Source organism: Sciurus carolinensis, chromosome 16 (genome assembly GCF_902686445.1).
Source record: "Sciurus carolinensis chromosome 16, mSciCar1.2, whole genome shotgun sequence".
Taxonomy (NCBI): domain Eukaryota; kingdom Metazoa; phylum Chordata; class Mammalia; order Rodentia; family Sciuridae; genus Sciurus; species Sciurus carolinensis.
In genome coordinates this window covers 45,847,656-45,864,115 of record NC_062228.1, presented here as the reverse complement: position 1 = coordinate 45,864,115, position 16,460 = coordinate 45,847,656, and the positions used below count along the sequence as shown (strand labels likewise).

At 39.6% G+C, this 16,460-nt stretch overlaps 1 pseudogene; it reads right to left on the bottom strand.

The window, feature by feature from the left end:
• Window positions 1–7,117: 7,117 nt before the first annotated feature.
• LOC124966417 (protein FAM3C-like) lies at window positions 7,118–7,659 on the bottom strand (annotated as a pseudogene).
• Window positions 7,660–16,460: the final 8,801 nt, after the last annotated feature.

Here is a 16,460-nt window from a genome sequence, read left to right as displayed (position 1 = left end):
TCAAGGGGTGATAAAAGACATATTTAGGACCTGCCTCACCAGATGGATGCTATAATTGAATGACTATTTGTCTCTGGAATAGACCTAGGGATTACCTTGTGTGAGGATGTAGGGCCAAGGAGAAAGAGGTCCATTGGTAAAGGAGTTGATCTAGGAGGCCAAAAAATTTGGGATGAAGATGAATGGCCACCCCAGAGGATTATTGTCACTTATGGTCCTGCTACCTGGGCACAGAATGGCAGTTGGGGCTAAAGAACACCTATTTATATGCTACACAGGATTCTTCACCTAAACACTGTACTGAAAATTATTACTAATCAGAATGCCACAGTCTTTGACCTCCTAGCCACATGACAGACCCAGATGCAAGCAGCTATCCATCAAAATTGCTTGGCATTAGATTACCTACTGGTTGAGGAAGGGGGAGTATGTGGAAAGTTCAACAGTTCAGACTGTTGCATCCAAACAGAAGACAATGAACAGGCAGTTCAATACATAGCCAACAATAAAAGAAAATTAGCTCATGTGCCAGTTCAAACTTGGAAGAGCATTAAAGCTTGAAATCCAAGCTCACTATTTGGAGTATGGTTTTCAATTCTTGGAAGATTTAAAAGCTTAATTGGTATAGTGTATATTCTGATATTAATTTGTTTGTTACTCCCATATTTGGCTCCCCTGTGCATTAAAACTATTGGGTCCACTATTGAAGCAGCCATTGAAAGAAGAACAACAACCAAGGTTTTGGCAATATATAAGGTTTTAAGTCAAGAAGATGGTAATGATGCACTTTAACTTAAAACATTAAATCATGGGAGGCATCATTACAGGGGGGGAATTATAGTGGCACACCCTCCTTCACCAAAGAATTAAGTTTCTCCAGAGACCCTCACCATAACTGTTGCTAATAAAATATCAGCAGAAATTTCTGCAAAAGAGCTCAAATGTGGCCCAACTTCCTATTTTGTGTTGCTCTGTCATGTGAGAGTTAAGTTTGGCTTGGAAATTCATGGTGTTACTGAAACCAGAATTGAGGACAGGCAGTTAGTGTAGAATAGGGAATCTGGTTAGATGGAGGAGTGCAGGTCATCAGAGTCTGGGAGGTTGTAGACCACTCCTGGAAGATTGGAATGTCAAGTGTCTCCAGAGCCCTTTTGATCACCAACATTATCTGCCTATACTACCCCTGCCAAAAGCTGCAGACCAGGAATTGCTAATTAATGTCCCCTGGGATGGACCCTACCTCCATTTGGCCCTTCCCCTGCCCACCTGTTTCTCACTTTTTTGGCATGTCACCAGCATATTCTGGGCCTAGTCACATAGGCATTAAGGAGAAAGATAAGGAGGGATAGAACATGAGAAAAAAGGAGACCCTAATCTATAAAAGATGCAAGGCATGCTCACTTCTTGGGATTCTAGAACATCAGTCATGGCCCACTTCTCCCTCCTTGGAGAAGTCTGTGTTACTATCTTTAAGTAAAACCTGCTTAATATGCTTGCCTTGGTGTGCTTCCTGGTATCATACTTCAACATCTGAGACAGCAGAACTTGTCACCAATAAATGGTGGTATAATTACTTCTGCTTTTGTGATAACATGTGTAAAAATCTCTGCAGAGGGCATTGTGGTTGGTAGTTTCCTCTTTCTTGGATGCCAGGTTTGCAGGAAGAAAAAACTTGTAAAAACCTCTGACTAATCTAAAATTGGGACATACTTTTATGTATACTTCTGCAAAAATATAGATCTCCCCCACTGGGTATTAAGTCAAAAGAGTTTCTAGACTCTGGGTTCAGAGGAAATTTTAGGTACAAGCCATTCTGAACCAGCTGCAGCCAACAGAAATCCTTCCTGCTACTTTCTCAGGTGTTCAGCCTCATTTGTCCTACATCACCAGAGGCCTCCCAAGTGAAGGCTGTACATTATGAAGCCCAGACTGCACTACATAAAATTCCTGGGGACACCTGGTTAATGAACTGCCTGCAGTTTCCAGAGGCCTCCATAGTGAGGTCTTTAGTACCAAGGCAAGCATATGGCCTACAGTTCTCACGGCCTTTGCAGTAGGTGCATGCAGGAAATTTACTGGACTACATTACCTGGAATCCTCAAGGGAAACTTCATCTTCCAGGACCTGCAGTAGTAGTGAGGGCTGCTGGGTAGAGAACTGAACTACACTACCTAGAACTCTTGGAAGTACCCAAGTGCCTGTGTTGCCTCCAACTGTCAGAGGCCTCCACAGTGAAGGCTATGGTGGGAGAAGGCAAGACTACACTACCCAGAATCCTTGGGGGCCTGCAGCTCCCATACACCTTCCTGTTGAGGGCTACATGAGTAGGCTTTGTATTGCCCAAACTCCTCAGGGATGCCTAGGCAGGCTTGTGGTGTGTAGATCCCAGGAGCCTTGATGGTGAGGTCCACTTAGGTAGGATGGACTGCACTACCCAGAATAATCAATGGCCCACAACTCTCAGAGATCTCTGAGGTCAGGTCTGCCTGAGTAGAAAGGAGTATAATACTCAGAATTTCTGGGGACTCAGAGCTCTTAGTAGCCACTGTAGTGTGGAACATAGCACCAGGCTCCTATGTCCTTGATCCTTGGAGGCCTGTAGCTCCCAGAATCCTCTATAATGAGGACTGAATGGGCAGAAAACCAGACTGTCCAGAATCCCTAGGGGTGCCTGGATGACTGTGTAGCCTGCAACTCACAGAGACCTCTGCAGCAGGGCTGCATTGTGGAATACTGGGTTGCACTACCCAGAATCCTGGGTGTAGGAGGATGAATGTGCTACTTGCAGCCCCCATATTCTTCTGGGGTGAGGGCTGTATGTGTAGAACACCAGACCCCACTGTCAGGGTCCTCCAGGTCTTCTAATCCAGCATGTGGCACACAGTTCCCATGGTCCACCATGGTCCACCATGGCAAAGGTTGCCTGGGAAGAACTCCAGACTTCACTGCCAGGGTCCTCCAGGGTGCCTGGGCCTGCATGTGGCACATGGCTCCCATGGTCCTGCAGGGCAAGGACTACATGGGCAGAGCACCAGATTACACTGTCCAGAATCCCTGGGAAATCTCAAGGAATGAGTGGCCTGCAGGTCCCAGAGGCATCCATGGTGAGAGTTGAGCAGGCAGGACAGACTGAATTATTTAGAACGTTCCAGGGCAGGTGGGTGCAGCCTGCAGCTCCCAGAGGCTGCTGGGGCCTTAGTCTGAGCTCAGGTTCTCCAAACCCCCTGCAGTGGTCACCATGAGATGGGCTTGACAGATTTTCTTAAAACCCATCATTCTAAAATGAAGCAGTCCCTGGCTAAATCACTCAGTCTCAAAGACTACACTTCCCAGAGGCCTCTCTGGTGGTCCATTTCTTGCCTTCTTGGGTGCAAGAGTGAAGCATCCAGGGGCTCCCTCCTGCTGTGCAAGTCTGTGCTTGTTGTCTGACTGCAGCTGCACTTGACCTGGTGGAGTGCAGAGGCTGGGGTCTCAGGGAGGTGGTCTCCCTTTTCTTCTTGTGTGTCACATCTCTATGGATGCCTGGGGCTCTTCCTCCTTAGAGCAGCCTGAGGGAGACAACTGCCTCAGGGACTCTTTTGGGTCAGATCTGTAGGGATGCCTCGAGTGCCCTTCTCCTCAGACCAGTCTCAGGGAGATGCCCTAGAAACTTCTGAATGAAAAGGTGGGAGGTGATGAAAAGGTGAGAGGGTTAGGAGAGAGCCCCATCCTGGACCTGAGAGCTGAGGACACCCAGGCTGTGAACCCCGTTTCTCTTTCACTCTTTCATCCAGGTTCACTGTGCAGAAGTTCTTCTCCCTCAGACTGTGATGTGGCAGGGAGTGAGGAGGAACACTGAGGGAGGGTCCTGAGCTTAACGGGAGGGGGCCCCAGCACACCCCCTTACTTGTTTTCTTAATGTTCATTTTCTCTTGCAGTGTTAAAGTAGAAGAAAAAAATAATAAAAATTAAAAGTAAATGTGTTAAGTCCACAAAGTTATTTAAGTAAAAGTATTACTTTTAACACAGTCAGAATTTATTAAAAATTTATTTCAAGTCTTTCATGAAACTAATCTCAATACCACATTTTTCTTTGGTTGATAAAGTTAGAGTCAAATTTGCAGTACATGTTTATTTTCTCTCTTGTAAAAAATATTTTTATTAGAAGACTTTAGTTATATTGAATATATTCATTCTTAGCATATATATATATATATATATATATATATATATATATATGTACTTAATAGTGGAGTCCCTTTGTATGCATACATGCATGGAATATAATTTTCTCCATTTCATCCCCAGTACTTCTACTTTATTTTCTTCCTCTCTATCCTTCTCCCATCCTCTACTGGCCTTCATATTATGTATATATTGTTTTAGTAAATTGGTGATTTATGGATATATGTGAAGATAGAATTCACTGTGGTCTATTCATATATGCACATAGCATCATTTGGTCAGTTTTCTTCCTCAGAACTCAAAACTTCCTCCCTTTCCCATCCATTCTTTCTCCTCCTCCTCTATCCCCTCTATCTACTCCAGTAACCTCTCTTATACCCTCTTGGCACCATACCCTTTTTATATTTTTTTATTTCTCTCTAGTTACTGCATATGAGCTAAAACATTTGACCCCTGACTTTCTGAGTCTGACTTATTTCACTTAGCATGATATTCTCCAGTTCCATCCACTTAGCAGCAAATGCTGCAATTTCATTCTTTATGGCTAAGTAAACTACATTTTGTACACACCACATTTTCTTTATCCATTCCTTTGTTGATGAACACCTGGGCTGGTTCCATGATGTGGCTATGGTGAATTGTGCTGCTACAATAATGATGTGACCATATCACTATAGTATGCTGATTTTACTTCTCTTGGATAAATATCAAGAAGTGAAATAACTGGTTCATATGGTGATTTCATTCCTAGGGTTTTGAGAAATCTCCACACTACTTTCCAGAGTGGTTGTACTAGTCTGCAGTCCCACCAAAAATACGTGAGTGTACCTTTCCCCCACACCCTCCCCAGCACTCATTATTTGTAATTTTGATGTTTGCCATTCTAACAGGAGTGTGATGAAATCTCAGTGTAGTTTTTGTTTGCATTTCCCTGATTGGCAGGGATATTGAACAGTTTTTCCTATATTTGTTGTCTATTTCTATTTATACTTTTGAAAATTATCAGTTTAGTTCTTTTTACTCATTTATTGAGTTACTAATTTTGTTGTTGTTAAGTGTTTGAGGTTCTTTATCTATTCTGGGTATTAATCCCTTGTTGGAAGAGTAGCTGGAAAAGATTTTATCCCATTCCAAAGGTCTCTTCTTATCTCCTGTTTCCTTTGCTGTGCAGAAGCTTTATAATTTGAAGCCATTCCTCTTCTTGAGTCTCTATTTTATTTTTTAACCTGTGTGGGTCTTGTTAAGAAAGTCAGTGCCTGTGCCAATATGTTGGAGAGTCAGGTTTCTGTGAGCCCAATCTAGCTTTTCCACTAACTTACACCTTCATTTTATAAATTCTTTATGTTGAATTGATTGATCTATAACAAATGAGACTTTAAAGTTTAGTTTTCTTAAAACAAGATGCATTTATTTTCATTATTAAAAGCTGCAACATTTGTTGTATGATCCCTGGAACTGTAAAACAGCTATTATTTTAACTTACAAAATTGAGAGAAGTATTTTAAATGTCAAAATATCATGCTGAATGTGATTGAGTATATAAGCACCAAAAATCTAAAAAGTTTACAAAAACTATTTAAACACATAAGGTGGATTTACTTATGAATGATATTCAGTTGGAGGGAAGAAATAGTACCCCAAAGGTTATCAATAGTTATGAAATATCCAGAATACATTCAACTTACAGAAAAATAACACTAGTGCTTATAGGTTGTTTTTATACACAATAGCTAAAATTTAAATTCAAAATTTAAGTGCTGCCTTATAATGTGAAAGGCAGTTTGATCGTTAAATTTGTTTATGTTCCAGTTTAAGATACTTCATACATAATAGGTATTTAATGCCCTAGAAAAATTAAAGCAAAATAAAATAAAACTAAGTAATTTAGTAAACATCTTAAAGAAAAAGTTAGATACCCTATATTTTTATGTAGAATTGGGAATAAAATCATTTTAGGTCAAATAAAATTGTTTAAAAAATGTTATCATTCTACTGGGTAATTAGGACTTTTCTAAACATGCCACTGTAGCTTTGGGCAATAATTGCCATTATGAAGTTAGGTTAAGTAAATATAAAATTAATTTCTCAGTGTATAAATCCAAAGTTTCATGATACTAAACATGCCCCTTTTCAAACCACTTGGTATATGCCAATAACAAGGAAAATATATACCTGTGTTGCTCTAAATATACTGTTTTAGCTGTCCTAAGTGACCTAATTAGATCAGGGAGGGGACTTGGCCTGGTTCTTCAGGTTTGTGGAGTTTCCACCTCCAGCTTCACTCTACTAGCTTATACAAGATCAAGTTTTTGACATCACTAACACAAATTTCATAAGGTGTGGTCCTGAAGACCACCTACATTTACATATTGACTTTTTGCTGTGTGCATTAAAGAATTTGTTGTGCTTTTCACAAATCTGATATAAGTTTTCATATCCAACACTTTATTTCTTGGTTTCTTTGGAAGAGAAAATAAAGAATAAGAGTTACATCAGGAGAAATGGACTATAAGGTGATTTTGCACACACAACTAGCCAAATCTCTTTTGACTTTAAAAGATAATGTTATCACAAGGCCAGATACATACCTATACATATATTTATAAACAAAATCCCCTTCATAAAGGCCATATTACTCCATGATCAATTTTCACAGTGACCACATATATATCAATATGTTGTTCACAATCTGATCAGTAATTCACTGGTTATGCTTTTAGAATTGATATGTGTCATTATCATAGCAGTCTAAATGCTGTACTTCCAAGGAAATGTTCAGTGATTTGCCCATGAGGACTACTTACAAAGACAGCTATTTACGTTAGCAACACAATAATCCTGACATCACACACCAAGATGACTGCATGCTCTTAAAATATTTACAGGTAGTTTGTTCTTTGAGTGTCTCATTAATACTGAAAGTGCACTTCCTTCAATTTTCTCCATATTTCCTTCAGTCTTGTTTCTGGGGAATGCATCCTTCCATTTCTACAACTTCAGGCAATCCTTCATATTTATTTGTATCCTTATTGTTCTTTATGTGCACTTCAAAGGAGTTTTTTGTCTTAACGCCCTTCCCACCACAGAAGACCCAGTTGTATCTAAATCTAAGACTAGTTATAGACGTGCTGCCCAATTCAGCAGTGAGCCATCCTGCCTCATCATTGAGTTTCGTTGCTCCATCATCATATGTTCCCATTAATACTATTCTATTCTTTATGACCTTCAGAAACTCAATAAATGGTGCAACATCTGCTCCCCACATGTCAAAATACTTAGTGTCTAATACTTCTCCTGTTTTCCCATTTGCCAAGGCAAGTTGATCCCTCTTCCAACACTATTCTTCACACTACAGGCAGCTGTGTCCAATGCCAATCTTGCAAAGAGATTTCCTAAACTTGTATCCATTTTTATTTCAAATACTTGAGAAATATCATAAAATGCCAGTAAAAACACTGCCACGGCTACCAAATTTGCAATACCTGCTACCCGCATGTTTAGTTTTTCAGGCTTTGAAACTTTTCATTAAAGGTGCTCCTGCCGAGCCCGCCTTCTGGTCTCCCTGAGATCAGTCCCTCCGGAGGCCAATGGGAGCCACCTTCTGTGCTTGCCTCAGCTTCCTCCTGGACTCCTCTGGCTTCCCCTCACCTGCTGCCAGTGGCCAAGAGGAAGTCAGCTTGCCTCCGGGCCTCCTCCCATGCTTCCCCCATGGCTACCAATCTATATTTTAGATTTTAAGAGTTCTGCAGTTCTGCCAAATATATCATTTTCCATGAACATTGAAATGATTTAAAATGATGATGAAAGTAGAATAAAAGTAAATGAGCTTTATAATTGTAATACAAAGCTGCTCCCCCTGTCCTTTCCTTTGCATCACAACCTAGTTTGTCAGTCTGAAAACTGCAATCCCCACCCTTTCCGTTGCATCACAACCTAGCTTGTCAGTCTGAAAGCTCCTCTCCCTGCCCTTTCCTGTGCAGCCATTTTCCCTACCTCCCAACTACTTGTCAGTCTGTGAACATCCTAGCTAGCTATTGGTTCATCAGTCAGCTTTCAAGTATCCTTCTCCATTATTGGTTCCCTGTTAGCCCAGTGGAATTCAACTGCTTAAGGCTAACTTCCCACCATCTTTTCTCTTGTTTTCTCTCTCCTCCTCACTTTTCCACTCTCTCTAGTGTGCACCCTTTTCTTTTCCTCTCTTTTCTTCTCATTTTCTCTCTTACCCTGCAGGGAGACAATGTTTGCTTAATAAACTCCCTTATGTGATTTCCCATGTCCAGCGTGGTTTTTGTGGGAATTTCTTACAATATTAACAATGCGCTCTCTCTCTCTCTCTCTCTCTCTCTCTCTCTCTCTCTCTCTCTCTCTCAGTACTGAGACTTGAACCCAGGACTTCATGCATCCTAAGTAAGCCCTCCACCACTGAACATCCCCAATTCTTTTTTATTTTGAGACACAGTCTTGCTAGGTTGCCCAGGCTGGCCTCAATCCTCCTTCCTCTGCCTCCCTAGTAGCTGTTATTTTAGGTGTCAGCCACCATGCCTGGCTCCTCTCCTCTTAGCATTGTGTAATGAATACCTGCAACTGTCACAGCACTTTCAGGCCAGCAGGTACAAAGCAGGTGATAGTGGCTGGCCCAGGGAACTACTGCCCCCAGATTCAGGGTGGCTGCTCAGGCATGTTGTGGCTCCACCCAGCTCCAGCTCATTTCCCTTGGGTGGAATATCATGATGGAATGCTGGAGATTGAAGGACTCTGAACTAGGGATCATCAAGACTGCTGCTCCTCACTCTCTGTGGTCCCTCTGACCTTCCACCAGACACCCCTCCCCCTCCAGGCCCACCTCTTCTGACCTGCCCCTCCCATCCTCCTCCAGGCCCACCTCTTCCAGGTCCATCTTTTCTGACCCCACCTCTCCTCTAGGCCCACCCCTTCTCTAGGCCTCCACTCCTGCTGGGCTAGGATAAGCAGGCTGTCACCTCAGTAAGCTAATTGGCAATATGTTTATAATGGGACACAACACAATGTCTGTTGTACAAATATTAATGCCCTACATTGAATGAAATACCTTGATTGTATTAGGCTTTGATATACTATAAACTAAATTTAGCAAAGTCACCTCTTTCTCTTTCCTCTAGATCATGAACATTTGAAATAAAATCAGAATTTGTGAAAGGTCGGGTAACACTTAGTTGTGAGCCCTGGTGATACCGGGGTCTTTTCCAGTGGGAGATCTCTAAGCAACAGTCCAAGCTTTTTTATGCTAATTGATTGATTTGTAATTTCCTTATTTTAGTGTCATTTTGCAATATCTGTATTTATAAGAAAATTCCCCATGTCTTCCCGGTTCCCAGTTCTGTGCAGTAGGTTCCTATTCAACTTTTAATTTTTCCTCTTTTTGGTTTTCTACAAAATTCTTAATCCTGTGAACTCTGGCTATCTTTCATCAGCAATATTTTAAAGATATACTTCTAACTTACTTTGTTTTTGATTGAGAGAATTGTCTTGTTTGAAATTTCCCATGGTAATATTAAATGATTTTAATTAATTTCTGCTTATTAAGATGTCTTAGGGGGCTGGATGTGGAGCTCAGTGGCAAGAGCACTTGCTTAGCACATGAGAGGCCTTTGGATCCCAACACCTGCCTACCCTACCCCACATGCAGAAGATGTCTTTCATAGAACCCAAGCATCAGAAGTTCCCAGAGGTATGATATTAAAAGATTATGTATTTACATATATGCATATACACCACAATACACTGCTTCCAAATTTTGGTCAAATGATTCTAAGCAAAAATTTCAAATCAGTTTTAGAAGATAGAAACAGAATGGTGATATTTTTAATGCCAACTATTGATATTGCATACTTAAAACCACTATAGATGAAATTTCTTCAGGACTCAAATCATTAAAGTATATGAGAGCAGTCCTAGCTGCTTTTTGTAAGTCTAGACATTTACTAAGAGTAAACTTTTTAAACAAACATGTTTTTTCTTCTTTTCAAATTTAGGAAGCATATGCATGTGTCTTATTAAAGCTGTTCATCAGAAAGTTTATCTTATTCCTTGCAAGCAAGGGGATGGGACTTCTAATGAGCATGATGCTTCATATATTTTCAGGAATAATTGTTGGAGAACTCTATTAAGTGTTTTGTCTTTGTTCAAACTATTGTTTAAAATGTACCAACATGCTTTTGATTTCAGAAATTTGAATTTCTTCTTTTGAGATTATGTTTTTTATTAGTACTTAGGGTTATTTAATGTGGGAAGTGCCATGATTATATTTTATTCTCATGTCAGTGCCCCTATGTGTTTATAAGATCACTTGTAGAAGGGAGTTGAGTATATCTTATATTTGTTGTGTTCACTAGAAAATTACATACACTTTTTACCCTATTTCAAAGGGTTATCATATTTGAATTAGTAGAAGCAGAGATTAGACATATTACTATTGTGAGTTGAACAAAGTACAGACTTAGTTTAATCCTTTTGAGGAGGCTGACATAATGTCTTCTGCCCTGTTCTACACCTGCTGTGGTTGTCTATGATCAGATGTCTGGCCTGGAGAATTTTTTGACACTGGAGACTTAACCCAAGGTCTTGCACATGGTAGGCAAGCACTTAGCTACATACATCCCCAGCCCTTTTTGAAATTTTATTTTGAGGCAGGGTCTTGCTAAATAGCCCAAGGAGTCCTCAAATTTGCAATCCTCCTGCCTTAGTCTCTCAAGTGGCAGAGATTACAGATGTGTGTCAAAGTGTCTGACTTGTCCTGCAGGATTTTGATGTTAGGATCTTATGTTTCCAACATATTCATAATTTCCTAAGATAGACTATATTCATTTTCTTGTTACTAGTCAATAAATCCTTCTTGCTGTCTTGATAGTCTGCTTAATGTGAACATACTTTACAATGTGACACTGCTGTTCATGATAGTCTAGCTGTGCAAGCTGTGGTAGTTCATAATAGTAAGGAGTGTATTTTGATTTTGATAGTCTGAACTATGTTTCCAGTCAACATGTTTCCTAGGAGTAGTGCTTATTTATTTTCTATTTGATTACACAAATAAGACACAAATTCTTTTTCTTTTTTTTGTGGTACTAAGAATTGAACTCAGGGTCCCCTGCATGCTGGGCAAGCACTCTTCCACTAAGCTCCATAGATCCTTTAGTTATCATTAGCAACATGACAAGGTATAGTGATAATAAAATCACTTAGAAATTTAACTAAATTTGGAGCCATTCAAGAGTTTGGGCATCCAGTTCTTTGTGGCTTCTAGAAGGTACAGTGTTTTCCTACATCACAGCAGAATCTTAGGTCACTCCTGGACAGAGCTGCCACCTGGGCTCCTCCTCACATCTCACCACTTCCTGCAGGGCATCATGGAAGAAATGAATGCTGGTGTCCTTTTAAACTCTTCTGCTTGTGAGGCATCACTTATGGTGGTTGCAATTTCCATTTACCTTTTTCTTTTATTTGACTATTTGTCCCAAACAAATATTTGATTCTATTACTGCTAAAGGGTATACATAGAAACAAAAAAGACAAAGATTCTTTGGGATAAAGGATCCAAATTCACAGTGAGTCAATTTACCATTGTAACCTTTTTTTTTTTTTTACAAAGTCACTCTTTTGAGAAAATTTAGCCATAAACTGAAATAGTCTCTAAAATGTTATTTTTTTCTCTAAAGTGATCAGGTTTTTAGAAGACTCAGGACCTAGTGAAAGCATAAAAAATATTAAGTTTGCACATATGTTATTACTTCAACATAAAACATGTAAAACAGGTACATATCTTGAATAAAATATTTGAATTATTCAATTTTATATCATAATAAATTTAATTTTATGTTCATAATAAAATATAGAACTGAGTGTCAGCTACCTGTAAATAACTGTATAAATAATTAAACAAGTAGATGTTTGAAAAAATATAACCATGTCTTAAGGTTTTATTTGAGAGTAATTTTAGTTTTATGCAGAAATTGCAAAGAAAATGCAGAGATTTCCCATGTAGCCTCCACCTGGTTTTTCCCTTGTTATGACATATGTGCACTAGCTCAGATGTGTTAACATCTTAGATGATGTGTCATAAACAACAAATACTGGTATGCTACTGCTAACTGAAGTCATCTTTCCTTTGGATTTTCAGTTCTGCCACTTCCTGTCCCTGGACTCCATCCAGGACCCCACATGACATCATGTCTCCATAACTCCTCTTAGGCTGACAATTTCTCTGAGGTTCCTTGTTCCAGTGACCTTGACACTGTTGAGGAAGATGGTTCTCCATTGGAGTTTCCTTGTTTTTCTCATATTTAGACTGGGATTGTGGGGCTGGGGGAAGCAGGTCACGGAGGTAGAGAGCTGCTCTGTTATTTTATTCCGTCAAGATGAATGTCATTTCAGTTCTGACTGTGCTTAACTGACTGAGGCAGTGCCTTTCAGGTTTCTCACTATGAAGCCACTGTTCTCTGCATGCCACATTGTCTGTGGTTCCTGTAGGAAGTCACTATGCAGTGCCCACACTTATGGAGCAGGCAGTTAGCTCCACCTCCTTGGTGTACAGTGTCTGCCTCAATCATCTGGAATTCTTCTGCACAAGAGGTTTCTGGGCAACCCCATTTGTTTGTGTGTTCATTCCAGTCTGGACATCTGGATAGTTACTTTAAGTTGTTTGTTATCCAATTCTATAGTATTTTATTGCTCAATTTGTTCCTACTTTAGCCATTGGGAGTTCTCTCCATTGGGAGTTCTTTCCATTGTCTCCTGTTGTCTTTTAACATAATTTTTGTTTTTGTCCCAAATTCTTTTCTTTATGATACTTGAAGATTACACTGACTCATATATTTACTGCCTCAGTCCTAATATTGGCCACTTCTTCAAAGAACCCTGGCCCCTTTTATTAGAAAGTGATATTAAAACCTTCCATCTGGCAGCTGAATGTGCTCATTGCACCTTGACCCTCACACCTGACAATGCAAAGAAGTGTCTGTGTATTATAATCTATACCCCCCTGTTAAGGTTTGGGTGTGAGGTGTCCCCCAGAACTCATGTGAGAGACAATGCTAGAAGATTCAGAGGAGAAATGATTGGGTTCTAAGAGTCTTAACCCAAACAGTGAATTAATCCCCTGATAGGGGTTAACTGAGTAGTGACTGAAGTGGTGGGGTGTGATTGGAGGAGGTGGGACTTGGGGGCATGACTTTGGGGTATATATTTTGTATCTGGAGAGTATATACTCTCTATGCTTCCTGATCAACATGTGAGTTGTTTCCCTCTGTCACACTCTTCTGCCATGAAGTTCTGCCTCACCTCCAGCACTAAGGAATGGAGGAGGCCTCCTATGGACTAAGACCTCTGAAACTGTGAGCCCTCTAATTATCCTTTCTTCCTCTACAGTTGTTCTGGTTCAGTCCTTTAGTCACAGCATCAGAAAAGCTGACTTACTGCCCCCTCCAATTACAAGTATGTTTATGGGAACTGTGTTTTTTACTAAGATAAACATGAGTTTATACTGATCTGCAGTCAGTGGATTCTGATCCATTATTACAGAGCTCATTCTTCCCCCCTTGCTTATCTGTAACTTCTTACCTAAGCAATGAGAAACCTGGGTCCTAACTTCTGCCATGTAATTAGTTCATTGGTTATGAGCAATTAATTAATTATTGTTCCAGATTACAGGTTGCAGGATAAAAAGGAACACACATTTGTTTTCTGTCCTCAGATCCTGGTGCAGAGCTTCTAAAACTTTCATATTTCCCAAATAATAAGGTTATTAAGATCATTTTTTGTCCTGACATTTGTCCTTTGACTTTGATTCCTTACACAGAGATCCTAAATCCTCTAGAATCTTCTGAGTGGCAGGAGAATCTTGTGCTCCAGCAAGGACTCTTGGCAGGCTCTAGGGCAGCTTCAGGTTGTAGGATGGTCATGAGAAAGACCAAGCAATGATTAACAGCTTGGAAATTTCATTCCCCCCACCTCATTCTTTGGGGAAAGGAGCTAGAGATTGAGTTAATAATCCATCATACCTACATCATTTCATCCATTTTTCCACCAGAGTCTCTGAAAAAAGTGACTTAGGGAGTTTCTGATTTGCTGAAGAGCTGCATGCACAGGAAGGGTGGTGTGCCTTAACTCCATGTGGATAGAGGCTCCTGCACTAGGGACCCTTCTGAACCTCATCTCGTGCACCTCCTCACCTGACTGTAAGTTTGTCTTTTCTAGAATGCCATAAAAGGTGGGCCATACAGTGTGTAGCCTCTTCAGCCTGGCTTATTTCACTTAGCAGCATGACAGCAAGGATTCTTCTGTGTCTCTGTGTAGGTTAGTGGTTCATTCCTTTTTATTCTGTGTTGATTGTGCATTCAGCTATGGAAGGACATTCTGATTTTTTTATCTCATCAGCATCAGCAGAGCTTCTGTGCATAGTTAAATACTGTTTTTTTTTGGACATGATTTTTCAAAGTACTTGTTTAGATGCAGGGAATTTATAGGCAAACTTTTGGGTCATAGATTAGACTTCTTTGCTTTCAAAAGAACTGGCACACTCTCCTCTAAAGTGGCTGTGCCATGTCTTCTCCCAGAAATACCTGAGAGTGCTGGTGTCCTACATCCTGCAGTTGCCATTTCTAGAGTGTAGTAGTTCTAATAGCTGTGCCATGCTACCTCAGTAGTGTTTTAATTTGTGAGTTCCTAATGATATGTAACACTGAGCATTATTTTGTATAACTATTTGCCATCTTTTAATTTTATTTGGTCAAGTGTCTGTTCAGATTTTTACCAATTTTATCTGGGTTTTTAGTTGTTGGCTTTAACAATTCTCAGTATATTTTGAGTAAAAATTTCATTTCAGAAATGTGTTTTGTAAATAATGTGTATGTATGTGACTTGTCTATTTGTTCTCTTTCTCATGGAGTATAAAATTTAATTTTTTGTTTGTAGTGCTAGAGATTTACCCCAGGTCCTCACACATGCTAGGCAAATGTTCTACCACTGAGCTACAACCCAGCCCTTTTAAAAGCTTCCAGTATGGCCTCAAATTTACAATCCTTCTGCCTCAGTCTTTTGAGTAATTGGGATTATAGGCATACAACACCATACTTGATAAAAATTTAATTTTATAAAGTCCATGTTATCAATATTTTTCTTCAGTCCATTGGCTTTTGGTAGTATGTGTTAGCTCATTACCAAGGGCTGGGAATGCAGGTCAGTATTAGAGAGCTTGTCCAGCATATGTGCAGGCCCATATTAGATTCCCCCAGTACCAGAACACACACACACACCCTCATCCCTAAATCTAAGATTACATAGATTCTCCTCTATTTTATGCTAGAAATTTTATAGTTTTCTCAAATTTTGTTTATGGATTATATTATGAATCAATTTTTATAGGATTTTCAGTTTGTGTATATATTGAGTTCATTCAATATAGTTTTCAAAACCTTGTTCAATCACCCCTATTTGAAAAATCATGGAATGCATTTCATTTCAGTTTGAATTTCCAAAATCATGACTTTGAGTAAACTAAATACAGTATTGAATTTTGTCCATTTCTCAGGAGTGCCAGGAGGGGATGCACATGCACCTCTGAACTGTAGCATCCTGTGCTGAGATCCAGCGGCTATCAGTAGGTGCACACAACCTCCTCAGACCTGGCTGTGTAATAGTATGGATATGGTGGTGACATAATGACAATGTGTTATCCATATGCAGCCTTTAATGCTAATGCATTATCCATAGTCACCTTTGATACTAATGTGTCCACATGTGGCCTCTGATACCAGTACAGTGTCCATAGTATGGCCTTGAACACTAATACAACAGCTGTCATATGCTCTTTAATGTTAATCCAATGTCTGCACTATGACTTGGAATACTAATATAAAATCTACACTGTAGTATCTAGCACCAATTTAATAGCTGCCTTTTGGCATTTAATATTAATATCCATACTGTCAATATAATATCCACATGTTGACATCTAACACAAATAGGAGCCACATTCAACCTGTGGCCTCTAATACTAATATGCCTGAATTTTGGAAATTAATGTTAATGTAATGTCCACACTGTGGCCTCAAATGATACTGAGATAATATTCACAATATGGTATCTAACATTATACTTTTACCTCTAGTAAAATAATACCTATAATGTGTTCTCTGATACTAACATTATAACTACTTTGTAACTTCAAAGTAAGTATAATAACCACATTGTGGCCTATAACACTAATATCATAGCTGCCTTGTGACATTTCATACTAATATGATATTCATACTCAGGCATCTAAG